Genomic DNA, 15,258 nt, shown 5'->3' on the forward strand with positions numbered 1-15,258 from the left:
TTTAATTAACTCAATCTTCAATGTAAGTAATTTATAGTTGGCAAAAACTACGACAGCATCATCAAATGACATTAAATAATAAAACATAATAGGCAATTGGTATGAATGAATATGAATATTTCTAAACAACACCGAACACTGGTGCCGCAGCTCTCTTAAGCTTCAGTTTAGATTTTAAACACAAAAACATGATACATTTCCAGAGTGCCTGACAGTACTAGTAGGCACGCAACGTAGACCAACCAACATACCAGACCGACGTGCTGTGACGTCTCGACCCGTGATCAGATAGATGTCTCAAGTGACCCCTTCCATCAACACAGGCGGGATGCCGGCCATACTGCGGCCGTAGCGCGCTCGTCACCGATTCGAACGTATGAGGCATGGAGACGCATACCTGCTTGTTATGGCTTGTTCCTGTCTGCTCAGCCTTTTGGTACTGAACATTTGATGGTTTTCTGTTCGCTTCTTCTTCAACGTGGTGATTGAAATCAATGGAATGTTACTTGCTCGTGTTGTAAGTATTTTTGTGCGAATTATTATGGTGCCATGTGTGTGAAAGGATAAATTAGTTGGATGTTGGCGTAGCTGAACACACACAGTGAACCGGGTAAATTTGAAGTCTTCATCTGTGAAAAACTGTGGTAGGACGACTAGCCAAATAGATTAGTGTCCGTCGCTGACTGGCCAGAGTGCTTCAACCGTATAAAAGTTTAATTATAAGTCTCTCAAGGAAGCTCCATTTGTGCACCCAATTCTTCCATTGTACAGTAACTTCCCAGGAGGTGATCGTACGGGAGCAGCCCCGGCGGCGACGTCAGCCGACGCGAGGCACGCGGCGGTCTGACGTACGTCTTCACTGCAGGAATGCCTCCACTCGAGGGTTACTCTACCTTTACAAATAACAATTATGAAGGATAGATTTTATCCAATCGGTACGTGTAATAGAAGGAGGTAACATAGAGTCGTGGCGTGGTGTAGAGCAGTTTTTAGTAGGCTAGAGTGACCTCTGCTGCGTACTCTTGCGTACAGATCCACCGATTGATAACGTTTAACTATGATTTGTTGGTGAGCATAGTGTGGTAGAGCTGGGGTGTTTGAGGTTCTATAGTTTCGAGAAGTTCATATAACTTTTCTATATGAAAGTAACTAAGGTACTTGGTCTAAATGCTTATCAAAGAGGTCAGGCATAAGTTTGAATTAGTGCTGGTAGTTTTTAATTATTTTATATTTTTATTCCATTGCAGTAATAAAAACTGTGGTAAATATTAAATTTGATTGCCTAAAATCTTTTCCTAAATTCATGTCGACAGCACTTCCACAAACTGTTTATATCATTTACCGAAAACACTTGAACAATTCACACAATTAGCTAGCTCTTAGTCGTGCATGACACAGTTCAGTCGGTCCCATAAACTATTTTAATTTGAGAAATGTAACAAGAATTAAATAACATGTAGTTTGGCAGCGCGCCCGGTGTTGCCCCACCGCAGACGAGCCGTCGCTAGCCTTCTACGAATATGCATATCTGTTACACGCTTCATTGAGACACTTCCACTGATTTGTTAGGTCACTTACGGGGACATGTGATAGCTTCATTAGGCTGTATAGCATTCAATAGTAGGTAAGTAAGTAGTTATGTCTTTTCCAGAAGATAAGAGGATTTCAATGTAGCCGTGCTTCTTCCACCCACTGTCCTAATGCCCACCCGCCTGAAAGTAGCACATTTCCTCCCCCTAGCCACGAATTAACAAAGAGCACAATATTAGCGCGCTAACAATCGCTCAAATCGTGTGGGAGCCGCCGTGCCGCGTCATTAAGATGCATTCACACCGTCCGACAATATTCTTCATTTGCGTACCGGGCGGCCGTCATCATTTGGCGCATTGTGCGAACCCGCCTTTAACTGCAGCGGTGCAGCCTCGCCTTAATTGTAGCCTTGTTTCGATGTCACCACGCGCTGGATGGCTCGGTTTGTTTATGCTGCAAAGATGTGTTGCAGCCGTGCAGCAACGCTGAATGTCTTAACTAGGTGGTATTCACTGGCCCTGTGGTGTACCTGCACAATTACAGCCTCTATTATTGGCTACTGTTTTATGCTGATTTCTGGCCCTATGTGCGTGGTGGCGCTACATTTCATACAGGAATTTTATTAGTGACGGGCACGCAATTTTCAGCCACTGAACGATATGTCACTGTGAATGATACCGCACTAATTTTCATTTTATACAGCTATGAAGATAGGTATCAAAAATTTACTAAACTTTCTCTCTACCTAAGATTTTAATAAAACATTGGATATTATGGGAGTGTCGCACACCTTGTGACATCATTATATCACACAGACTGGGCCGACCACAACAGTCGACCCCTAAAAGAGTCCTTCACCTGTCAGGCAATTTAAAACAAATTTGGTCCATTCTAACCCGAAGTAACGGTGCTATAGTTAGAAAACGACCTATCATATCTGAGTCATTGATTAGGGCATTATGTTCCTCTTGGCATAATACCATAATACTAGTGATTAATAAGGGTCCATTAACTTTAAACAAAGATTAATTCGTTGGAAAGACTCATCGAGTTGGCCCCATATTTGGAACATCGAGGTTTTAAGTGTTAAATTATTTATTCGTAGTCCATTGATGGGTCCAATAGAAGTTTTAAATGGTCCATATTCGGCCATGCAGATGTGGAATACAAACTCTGATAATTTTTCATTGAGTTAGTAATGCGTTTATGCGCTCAATGTTAAATTTACTAAAGAAAATTACGGTAAAACTTAATGTATAAGAAACATTTTAAGTATGAGTAGGAAAGGGCAACTAAGTAAATGGCTCATAACTATTTCATTATTTAATTGTAATAACGCTGTCTATTAAAGACTGCTTAATTTCATGTCATCTAAGGCTGCATAGGTATATCATCTGTTAGCCGCCTATATTTTATTAAATATAGTTATACACTTTTATTTATTACTAGCTATTCCCGCGAGCTTCGCTTCGCCTTAAAAAGTTTTCCCGTGGGAATTCCGGGATAAAAAGTAGCCTATGTTCTTTCTCAGGGTCTAGACCATATGTATACCAAATTTCATTCATATCGGTTCAGTAGTTTTGGCGTGAAATAGTAACAGACAGACAGACAGACAGACAGATTTACTTTCGCATTTATAATATTAAGTTAGGATGATTCTATAGATCTGAGCAACCAACACTTGACCATGAGCTCCTCCTGGGTAGCTGCTGGGAGGTCACTCTAAATCGACGAACAAAAATTGGCACGTTTAATTTATTCGTTCGTGAGTGACCCGCCAGGTGTAGGGTGTAGGGCTGTAGGCTGTAGGGCACGCAGGATACGATGGTGGCATTTGTGCATCTCTACAAGCAACTCTCATTAACATGCGTCATCGATTCCTTTTCAATCAAGTAAAGACTACTCTACTAAGACAGTAAAAAATAATAAAAGGGGACCCGTGGTTGTACGAAGGTGAGTAAATGAGAAATGACCTCACTGATTGGGTTCTACGACCATAAACTAATTAATAACTTTGTTCGGTTAATTAGAGTGATGTGGATCGTTCTTCCTTTTAATTAAATTCGTCTTGAATCTTGATTTTCATGTCGAAACTTTAGTACGTACCAGCCACCTACCTACCAGCGCTTAACTTGTTAATCCACCTGCCTTTGCCCGTCCCGCAATCTTAATAAACCAGTCATTTGCAAGCATCAAGACTTCATCAAATAAGTCACTCTCTCTTGTCTTTATTTACTTCAATATGCAAATGCACTCCAATTAGCGGAACTTACTACGTCTCTTGCTTCTCATTATTTCAAGTTGGGGATTTTTTCCTCGCATCCGCCGCCGCCGCCGCCGCCGCCGCCGCCCCGCGCCGCCCCGCGCCGCCACAAACCGTCATAATTAACCAGCAACGGGACGGCTCCGCAGCGGCTGCTTATTAACGTCTAATCTTTGTTGCCCTGCGCCGATCTTAATTAATTCAATTAAAGTAAGTATTAAGGTTAAATTAGGTGAAGGTTACCGTACTCAAATTTAAAAACTTACCGTCTTCGTAACGATTCGGCGAGGATACAAGGGGAGGCGAATTAATCAAATAATATGGCGGAGGTGCGGGGCGGCCCCCCGCGCGGCTCCCCGCACCCCGCGCTCCCCCGCGCCGCGCGACCGCGTGGCTCAGTCGCGATCCACACGTTGCGCGGGGAAGTGCCGCCGTACCGCGTTCGCATTAACACTTTTTTCGAAGTTCTTTGTACAAAATTTCTTTTAAAAGTTGTAATAAGTCGGTTTTGTGTCAAGATATAATTTAATACGAACCCTGTGAGTTATAGACTGCAGTTCACGGTGTTACTTGTTGAGTTGTTACGTTAAATTGTGTTTTTTTCTGTTATTGTTGAGTTTTTTTTGTTTGGTGCATCGTGCCGGGTCTGAGACCGGTGGGCCCGCGAGGAGCCGGCTAGCAGACCCTAACACACAAAGCCTTTAGGTAACTATTTGGAAGAACCGCTTGGTGTTTTGAGAACTTGTGATAGTTGTGATCCAATGAGCGGGCAATATTTAGAATCGGACTGCAATGCAGCATGTTCTGCTGATACATCTATTGAAATGAATATGTAATCATTATATTAATAAATGATTGAGAATTAAAGACTGTGAATACTTAAATAAAAATATTTTAGAAACCTTGACGGTTGCGATTACAAAACATTACCTAGGCTATGTCTACAGGAAAAGATAAAAGTCTTTACATTCCCACGTGCATTTGGGTTTTTTTTACAACCCAATGATTACCCAGTTACAGACCTACCGTCTACTAGTTGCTTCGACCAAAATCCATTTAAAATACCTAATACCTGCATGTGTTATTTATTTATGTCTGTCTACTTTACAATTTTTATTTTACTTACCAACAATATCTACCTTCACACTTACAGTTATAGACCTACGATAGAGAAGCTACTCATACAGAAACTGAATATGAAAACTTAAGTAAGTAAAAGAAATATTGCAAATCAAAAGCAAATATGGTAGAAAAGTACCATGTGGAAGATAATAAGAAGTAATGACGAAAGTTTATTTAAAACTGAGGAACTGAACTGAACAATAACTAGCCCATACTAACCAAATATATAAACTAACATCAACAAATTTATTTGACCGTGCGGAGAATTATATTCATGCTTATAGAAATCCACTTTGAATGAGAGCAATAATAATTTCACTGTCAGGTGAAACCCAATTATAAGGAGATAATTAAACCATTAAGGATTTATTTACTTTGAACATCAATTTTCTTTAAAATAAACCTACTTTTAATTAAAGCTTTAACGAAAAACAAATAGAGGAGAGGGAGGCACAACCCTTCTGGCTTCCCGTCACAATGGGAGCCGACTATATTGTTATTGAATCCTTAAGCCAATTAGGTACATCGGGAAGTATTTCAAACGATATACGTGTATAATTGTTATCAAACATAAACTAAATTAAAACCAAGCAAATTATTTGAAGAAGAAAATAAAGAGAAGTGAAGTAACAGAAATTGCATATGGATATTTTGAATAATTTGGAGCATATACATACAAGGAAGATTAAATGAATAAGGTGATTTTTTTATGACAAGGGCAGACTTAAGATGTTTTCGTAGGTTCCTACAAATTGACATTTTGGAACAACTTCTGTTACATGCAAATATTAGAGGAAATAGAAAAAGCTCCCAATAATTATAATATTAAACATGATCATGAAATCGACAAACCTATGGGATACAAAATATAAACAAGATACACGTGACAATGTGGATAATAAGATAAAGTAGCCTAAATCATTTGTAATAAGATGGGTTAAAATTAATTTAAAGCATGTCTAAGCAATATTATACGGACCACTTCATTTCATCGCCAGTTTAATTAAAAACGAGTGCCGGCTCTCTCCCTCCTTTTCGGGTTGGCATACCCCCCCCTGTGGGCGTCTCGTTCCGCTTATATTTAGATAATTGTACAATCATCTAAATTAATGAGTCTCTCGTCCGGCCCTAGTCTCTATTGTACAATTTCATGTCCCCAAATATGAAATCCAGCAACAACATTATTGAAATTCTTACAGCCCTGTTAATCTTTTTCGACTTCCTACCCAATTTAAATTTTAGCAATAAATCCAGTTATTACTTTCGCTGCCAGTACAATTTAGAAATTATGCCTTTGAACGATAGCAACTGCAACAGCCCTTCCACTTTTCGCATCGCTCCGGGCATTTTTGTTGTTTATAACCTCCAAACCACATTTTAACAAAGCTTATTTCCTGTTGTGTTGATAAGAGGAGGGTATAATCTCTTCGGGTGGTTCATAACTCGCGCAGTTGACGACGGTGATAGACCTCAACTCAATTAAAAGTTACACTACGTGCGTGGACGAAGCGCCGCGCGCACCGCGAGTGTCTGCCTTAATTTATGCCAGCGATAAGCTCGAGCTTTGAGGGCCAATTAATTACTTATTTTGAGTGAGAATATTATTGGATAAGTTTTATCTTCGTGAAACAGGAATACGAACTGTAAATGAATGTAAATTATACCACATGTCTGTTGGATTTTGATCCAAACAATATTACAGGCTTGCTTGTGGAGTTCAAGATTTTTTTTGCAATGCATATAAAAATAAATGATTTATCATAAACAAATAAACATCAAGTAGGAACAGAAAAAGACACTAACTGAAAGGAATTTACAATTCATTGAGTACTAACAGACCGAATGAGGCAGTGGACACCCCAAGGCGCCGCATTCATCTAATGAACCAGCTCCACCCCGCCTGATTTATTAACGAATTAAACGCATACTGCTGCCCCCTTGCAAATGCATGTGCGTCAAACTCAACCCGTATTACATGTCTAGTTAATTTTTGATTATCCTCGTCCGTAGATAACTAACATGGAAGTTCACAATAATATCCAAAACATACACTGAAATAGAATATTCATAACTCCATTATACAGCCGTATAGTTTCTTCTAACAATAATATTATCACTTAAACTAAAACTGTACTCGAAGTATTCAGAATAATATAACCCGTTCCGCTTGGCTCGGTCTCTACCTACTCACACATTAGTTCCTTACATTTATCTAACAAATAAACAGCATATCTACTTATTATGCAAACATAGTTTAACTGGAAGTGTGTAATGAACAAACCATTGCTTGTTACTTATAGAATTTCCGAATATTGTAGGTATGATTGTAACAAAATCTTACGAAAACTAGAAAAATTACATCAGTCAATTCAACTGATTTGACCAGTATATTATTGAATAAGTAGAGTACCGAATAGGTGAACTACGTAGTTCGGAGATGCCATGGTCGGGCGGGTCATGCACTTCCGTGCGTACCTCGCACACGAGTCGCAGACTGTCTAGGAGTATTCCCATATTATTGTTGCATCCATTATTCAGGCCGGGGGTCGGTAAGGGGCCCCACGAGCCGCCGGGGCCGCCGCTGCTAAATTATTAAACTGCGTTATAAATACACATATCTTCTTATTCTCACTCACATAAGGTTTGTATTTCAAAAGTGCAGCCGAACTGCCTTTTATTGATAAGTGAATATTCTGCAACAGCTTCTTTATTGGGGTATCTGTCAAGGTTCGATCGCATATTGTTATCAGGAGCTATTCTGGAACTGATTTTAGTGTAAAGTTATAATTACTCTACCAAGAATAGAATAGATCAATAAACAATGTTCTTGGCTGAAATCAGAGCAGTTCTATATAAAGGCAGAGCTGGAATTCTCATTGAGCGGCGGGCATAGTGGAACACCTGCTATAATATCGCGCATGCGCTCTCCCCGCGTAAGTCCACATTCACTAAACCGGTTCCGATTACTGGTTATAGCTACACTTATCCGTTTGGCGGAAACGAAATACTCGTATTCGTAAAGGCACAATTTCTTGCTTAATATTATATTCTGTTGACTTGTACTGACTCTAGAAAAATGCGACTATAGTTCGAAAAAGTAAGGGAAACAATTTAATGTATGTTGTATGAGTATTAGGACAGATAGGTACATTGTAATTCAAAATATCAACAGCGATAGCATTGATAATAACACTTGCTTACTTCATATCATCGAAAGACACCGTTCCGGGACTAAAGCCTATTTTATTTCAGAAGTTTTAACAACGTGTTTACCTTTTCCAATCCCATATTTACAGAGCGATTACGAATGATGTTACTTACCTACTATTCTCGTAAGAAGCAATTCGAGTCTTACAAAAATAAACAGTCACCCACGTTTATTTGTATTGTGGGGAGAATGGTCGCCAGTTGCTGGAACTAATGATTGTTTAAACTATTTTCGTGTAGTAGATGGCAGTCAATTAAAAGGAACTACAACCTAGGTAGGTATATGTGTACTGTAACCAAACAACATTAAGTATCTAAAGATGTTGGCAACACTTTATATACTTTATGTGATATATGATGATGCTTTTTTTTCATAAACTTATATTATAATGTATAGGTTCTGTATCAAGTAATGGCCAAATCATTCCAGTAGAGGACACTTACATGCAATTGTAAGTATATAAATGTATAGCTAAAAGACACACAGTAAAAACTTACTTATGGACAATTTGATGATTACTTTATCTACAATAATCTAAGGCAAGCACTTATCTGACCACTTTAATAATGGTTTTCAATGTCAATGTTCGAAAGCTTTAACACTAACTTGCTTAAGAGTGAATGAAATGGCGTTCATCAAAATGTTAAACGAAGACAGAGACCGATATATCCCTTATTTTTTCTCCGCGTGCGGCCACTCAACTTGTGCCAGTCATCCTATTTGATTTATAAAGGGAATTTTGTAGTAATTAGTACTAATGATTGTTTTGAGGTTATATAATTATATTGTGTTCTAAACCAACATCAAGTCCTCTTAATCGCCAACAAAGGCGTTGAGCAAGTTATTATTTTAGATATAAGTGTTTATGTAAATGTATTGGTATTTGTTTTCGTTGTTGGTATCATTGGATTCATTGGTATTATTGACTTCCTTATTGAATTCAAATATGGCGATACTAATTTCAATTACCTACTAACGAATACTATTTGAATTCATTAACAAACATTAAGAGCCTAAAATACTTTACATAAATCTGGAATTCCACATAGTCAGCTATTGTGGTTGTACCAGTTTAAAACTTATAGCTATCCTTACTTAATAACAGTATTAAGCGAGGTAAAGACAGAGGCAATATTTCACCGGTTGCCATGGCGACGAGGTCCAAACACGTGAAGTGACCGGCCGCGGAACACTTGCCAGCTCGCGACCCACTAGGTTTTTGTGTTTCTGTTTTGTATTATTGGATTTAAATCTTTTTCAATCTTGCAAATTATTTCATTTGGTACTCGTCTAATTGATAACAGACAAGGATGCCTTCTAGACTTCCTGATTTTCACTGAGTTGATGTATTGTCAGATGATCGGCAAAGCTTCGAGCGGCTCACTAACAGCAACTAAGTAGATAACAATCAGCTAGAACGGCTTGTTCGAGACACGAAATTAATTAAAACAAGTTTGTTCGCGGATCCTATGCAGAGCGAACAAAGCCACGCTGAGTCACTGCGCGGGGAATGCTCCTATCTGTTACACTTGTTATGAGACCTCTAAAATATTCTACATTATACATAATTGCTAATCACTTGTATGACTAGGACATAAAAATAATTTGAACTAGACTAACAAAATGATCTAAGTTGAAATCATAAATCGTAGTACAGGGAATAATGAAGAGAACGATAGTATCAAAGATGAGTTCAAAGACAGAGGTTAAAAGGAAGAGGCTTCGGGTAATTACACTAGCACAGCACAGGCGGAGGCGGGGAGCGGCGGTGAGGAGACGCCTTAAATCTAACATTATCTTGTGGCTCATTATGATAACATTGTGGATAAAGACACAGACGGAAGCGGATTGAGTAATAAAATACTTTTTATTCATTAAAAGATAGCGAAAGTACGTAATGAAGGTTAAGAGCAAGATCAACTTGCCACGCATAGAACAATCTACCAAAAAATTAAGGCGACAGTAGTACTTGCTTAACTGTTTTGAGAAGATTATTGTTTGTATTTTATTAAAACGGCTATATTTTTAACTAAGTATGTAAAAAATATCGAGGGTATCCAAAAATAAAACGAACCAAGATTATTATTTTATAATCGCTTCAGCTTAGCTGCACATACTAACCTCAACATATTGTGCGGTGATCGCGCCTTGTCATCGGGAATTTTAATTATATTTGATGATAAATTATGTGTTCGCAAAGACTAAGGGTAGGGTTATGATCGCTGATTGATGACAACTAGCGAAAAGTTCGGCTCCTTCCAGTATTTCATTGTTGTACCAAGTAATTGGCTGTTAAACATCATACTTTGTTCCATTGTCTGGTGTACGCCGGCTTGATAATTTGAATCCAACAGCTGAATCATTGTCGTTTATTAATTTTATGCTAATGTTAATAGATACGCTATTACATTGTTCGTTATCGGCTTCGTGATCTATAATTTCGATTGTTTTCATAGCTAAGCCATTTTTGCTTAGACCGAATGAATGCAGTTGTTTTTAAATTTAGAATCCTACAATTTTAATGGCGAAAAGGGGAACGTGTTGAATTCAAAACATGATCTGTTGATGAATTTGACATTGAATTATATGAAAAGCTAATTATGTGATTAAAAGATGATATAATTATCATGCACTTGTAGCAAATAGTTAATCAGTAAGTTACAATGCAATTCGAAGGCTTCAAATTGTTTACATTGCAACATTCCCAGGCCGACAGCTGTGTTTGTATATGAACATGCCAAACAATGCACGGTTTACTACTAATGACTGGCTGCTTGTTACTGGGCCAGGAGACTCGTGTCTTATCTTTATTTCTCTTAAATAATTATGCATTGGTATTGTAGATGTAGACGACAAGTCGCCAGCAAATGTTCAATTATTTTGAGATAGAAATGTATTGATTATTATCAGAGTTGTAATTTTACCACCAATTCATGTGCTTCACATGAACATGGCGAATGAATAAATCAAAATGTCTATGCGAAAATAAATTCATACTTGTCAAAGTTGCGAACCTCTCGGAAAGGTCTGGAAGATATAAAAAAGTCGTGATAAAGTTAAAAGTTGAGGTTGTGTCACGAAATTGATATTTGGTTGGCTGTTTAGGTCTAAACGAGATAAAAATTACTGCAATCTTAGAGAAGCCAAGCCACAGTACTTGACAAATATTACACGGGAAAGTAAAATAAATTGGTCATAAAATATGAAATGTTGTGATTATATTAATAATCGACACTTATTTCATGTTATTTCTCAGTATATCGATGCGTCTTTACTTCAAGTCAGAAACTTTATCTAATCTTGCAGGGCGGGATATTTGCACTGCGATACCAATGAGAGTGAATGGCCCTTTGTGGCACAATTTGCAACAGCAACTGAATTTAAAGTAAATTATGTAGGTTATACTTACACTGTCGCCATTTGATTGCAGCAAATGAATACAAATACAAAATTAAGAAAGCCTATCGTGTCAAGTTTTGATCAAATTGTAATAATAATTGGAAACAAAATGAAGAAAGTGACAAAAGTGTCCCTGCGTCCTGTTCCTGACCCTAAAAGTAGGGGAACGAGTGAACAGTTCCATGTATACTATCTTAGTTCTTATTGCTAGAGAGTCAGCGACTACATTACATTAAATAATCAACGTGACCTGAGTTCCAGTATAGGTTAAATACGCAATTCGGAGCTCCATACAATCAGCTAAATGAGCTGGCTGCCATACAATCAATTACGCATCTTTTTAGCCAAATCTTGGGGTGCGACGATTGCCGAGTTCAGTGGGTCAGAGGGTGGATGTTACCAGGAGCCCTGTAGTAGCACTTGAGCTGAAGGCGTCCTATGGAAAATACTATCTAAGCAACGGTCGAAATAAGGAACAAAAATTCAAATACCTACACTACACATTTTTAATCCTGAAGTATAACGCTGTTCTTGTTATTTTTTTTACTGCAACTACCTACATACTTTTTTCCTTATCTTGTGATATCAACAAGCCCGTTTAATAGGTAGGTATTCAAATTAAAATTGAATTAGTTCAATTAAATTAAACCCGAAGACAAAGAGTTTCGTATGTTCCGCGTATCACATTCAATTATCTGGCATTTAATTTCGTTCAGATTAGATTTATTTTTAGATTTCATTGTGCGTCTTCTAATTTCTGGGAACGGAATAATTACTTGTGCTATTAAAACGTGTTGCATGCAAATTTTTACTAATTATGCTTCCACGTGGCTGATTTACGGTCTACAATCGCATCTCCATCGGTTTTCCATGGGTTTGTCTTCGTTTAACAAGGCCTTCTACTTTAACCAATAAATCAGGGAAACTTTTAATGAGTTGAAGCTGAAGAATTACTTTATTCTTATTCGTGTAGATACTCATGAATTTATTATTGATGATTAGAATCACCATTTCAAATCTCTTACCTTCAAAATTCAATAATAATGATTCTAAAACCATTTTCAGATATTAACTCCTTGCAAGCGTTTCATTCCATATTAGAACTGGTTAAGTTCGAATCAAACTCGCGCACTAAGATACCATTTTTATTATGTTATGTTTAAGACACGAAAATTTTATCAGAAAGCCATATCTAAAGGGTTGCGTATTGAATCGTGCAGTTAAAAGTGTAGCTCGCTCGTCCAACTTCTTATCTTGTTGTGGAACCTACAATCATACAAGTTAAAGTACATTATGTAAACTTACCTACATAAACCAAACACGAGAGGTGGCGCGTCACTTCGTCCATGACTTCTGCCCCTCATTGTGTCTCCAGCTCATCAGATGAACAATGAACGACCTACGAACACCTTCCACGTATTTTTTTACCCTTTTGGGGTTCCACAAAAACCCATGAGTCCTTCGCGAACCGCTCATTTGAGTGTTATAAACTTTCAGACTATATCGATAGGTACCTATGCAGCCTGCATGGGACGTGCATTCCATACCATAAAATTTGGAATCTATTTTTTTTAAATATCTTTTTTTTTATAGTACCTACCTACGTAGATACAAATGTATTTGCCCGTGGTAGGTATTTGCTTATGATTTATGATAATTTCCGCTACATAGTTCATCCATTGAGAACAATTATTGGCGTCCCCCGACTGTTCCTCTCCCCTGCCGGGGTCGCGGCCCCCGCTGGGTCGCTCGTTAACAGAGTAAAGAGATGAATTATTTTTATCTGTGCCATTTCAATCACCTCCTTTATTGGCTGATGATACTCGATGACAGTTATTGCTACGAGTTCATCAGTGATCCGAGTATGGGGTGCTTGGGAAGTGTGTAAGCACCTTTATCTCACCTACTTCACTTATGTATGCATGTTTAGTTCGATCATAGATGTACAGGTGTTCGTAGATTAAAATAAAAGTGTAATAAGTAAGTACTTATAGCTGAAGCGAGTGGCGCGCGCTTCGAACCATAGTTCCGGAGTCCGCAACAAAGGCCTATCTTATGGCCGCCCTACCCCCACCAATAAATTAAGGTTACTCTCATTTGCATTCATGTAGGTAAAACAGATTATACAAGCTAAAACCACACTTCTGAATGTAAAATTAGGATTGAAATCAGAAGCGCGACGATGAGAACAATTGTTTAACAAGTAGGTGCCGCTGCCACTAAAATGACGAATCTTCTTCCGTTTTTGGGGTCTCTTTTGTAATTTCAATCTCGAATTGTACCTAGGTACCTATATCTGCGAAGCAAATTTATTAAATAAATAAAGTTTAGAATCGTTATTTAATAAGCAATTTTCATTGAAAAGCGATCAATATTTACCCATTACTTATAGAGAATCGCAGAATTTTACAACCACGAGTACGCCTTACACCAGCGTTACCATCCCTAATATACCCGATATACTTATACGTTGGCGTAAGTACCTACGTTATAATATAACACAGCAAAGCTTTTACCAAAACGATATCCATCTTCCTCATGTAATGTTTTAATGCGCACTCAAATTTAGGGAGCGCTGATAAAATTGTAAGTCTTTAATTACTCACTTACAGAGTAGTTATCCGAAAGAGCTTTTAAATCATTCACAAAACACTAATGGACGGGGGGAGCGCGCGGGGTGAAGAGTGGGGGGGAGATGGAGTCCCGAGCAATAAATGGAGAGTATTACAATATAAAGGTGTGATAGAAATGCTGGGAACCATTGGTTTGGTTGAACTTGTTTATGCATTCATTGATAAATTTTGTATCTGTTAGATAAAAAAAATGATTTAAGTATAGTAAAATGTAATATGGAACGTGTGCCTAATGTGCCTATATTTGTTTATTTGTCTATATCTGCCGTATTCAATGTTGGCGAATTTTTCATATCTAATCAGCTGTGATGAGTACAGCACATTAATAATATAATTATGTCTATCTAACGGATGTTAGTAATGTAATCAATCGTTTAATATGGTTATCTTTTAACAATATGATTGCCAATAATGGCAATCCTTTAAGAAGAACTTCGCGTAGTTTTATAGCCCCGGCGCAATGTTTACCATATTTAAGGACGCACCTTTCGCTTTAGATTCTGAAATATGGCGAATGTTTGGTGTATGTTGGTGCAATAACAACGCGAGGGGGCTGCGAGGGGCGAGTGCCATTATTATTGGCGGCGATTTAATTAGATCCCCACCGTTATTACCACTGATTCATTCTACAATGGGAATGCGAGCGCCTGCAGCATGCCTGCTACCAAATTGGCTGCGACAACCCTAATTGTAATGTTTAAAAGCGTACTGTTATTTGATCGAGTTATTAGAATACGATAGTGTAATTGCTAAAGCTAAGACCTCAGGAGCAGAAAAAATATAATAGCCCGGATGTTAAACTCCAAAAATAAATTACAACAAAACACAAATTCCTTTTATTTTAAAAGCCATAAAATTACTTTTCCGACGCAAGAATCTGTACGACCGAGCCGATACTGCGTTTGATTCTCTTCCGGCTCATCGATATTCGTGGCGAATCGACGAAATTTAATAATTATCCCGGACACGACTCCATTGACGAAAAAAACTTGTAAAAAGGTGTGAATGGAAGGTGGATCTCGGAGCGGGCTGTTTTTGTGGGCGAGTCGCCGAGACAGTGCTCGGTGCAGGAGATAAGATAGTGCGAAGGCTCACAGCAATCA

General features: G+C 38.1%; 1 protein-coding gene across 2 annotated transcripts in view; it reads left to right on the forward strand.

The window, feature by feature from the left end:
• Nucleotides 1-15,258, forward strand: part of LOC105386300 (LIM domain transcription factor LMO4) — a 132,404-nt gene that overhangs the window by 48,400 nt on the left and 68,746 nt on the right. Inside the window, exon 1 of one of the 2 annotated variants that reach the window (XM_011556821.3) lies at nt 4,198-4,498. The exons of the other annotated variant lie outside the window; for it this stretch is intronic. The gene's annotated coding sequence lies outside the window, so the exon portion shown is untranslated. Of the gene's footprint in view, nt 1-4,197; nt 4,499-15,258 lie in introns of those variants that run through there. 2 annotated transcript variants of the gene reach the window in all.

This window comes from Plutella xylostella, chromosome 4, assembly GCF_932276165.1.
Source record: "Plutella xylostella chromosome 4, ilPluXylo3.1, whole genome shotgun sequence".
In the NCBI taxonomy this organism is placed as follows: domain Eukaryota; kingdom Metazoa; phylum Arthropoda; class Insecta; order Lepidoptera; family Plutellidae; genus Plutella; species Plutella xylostella.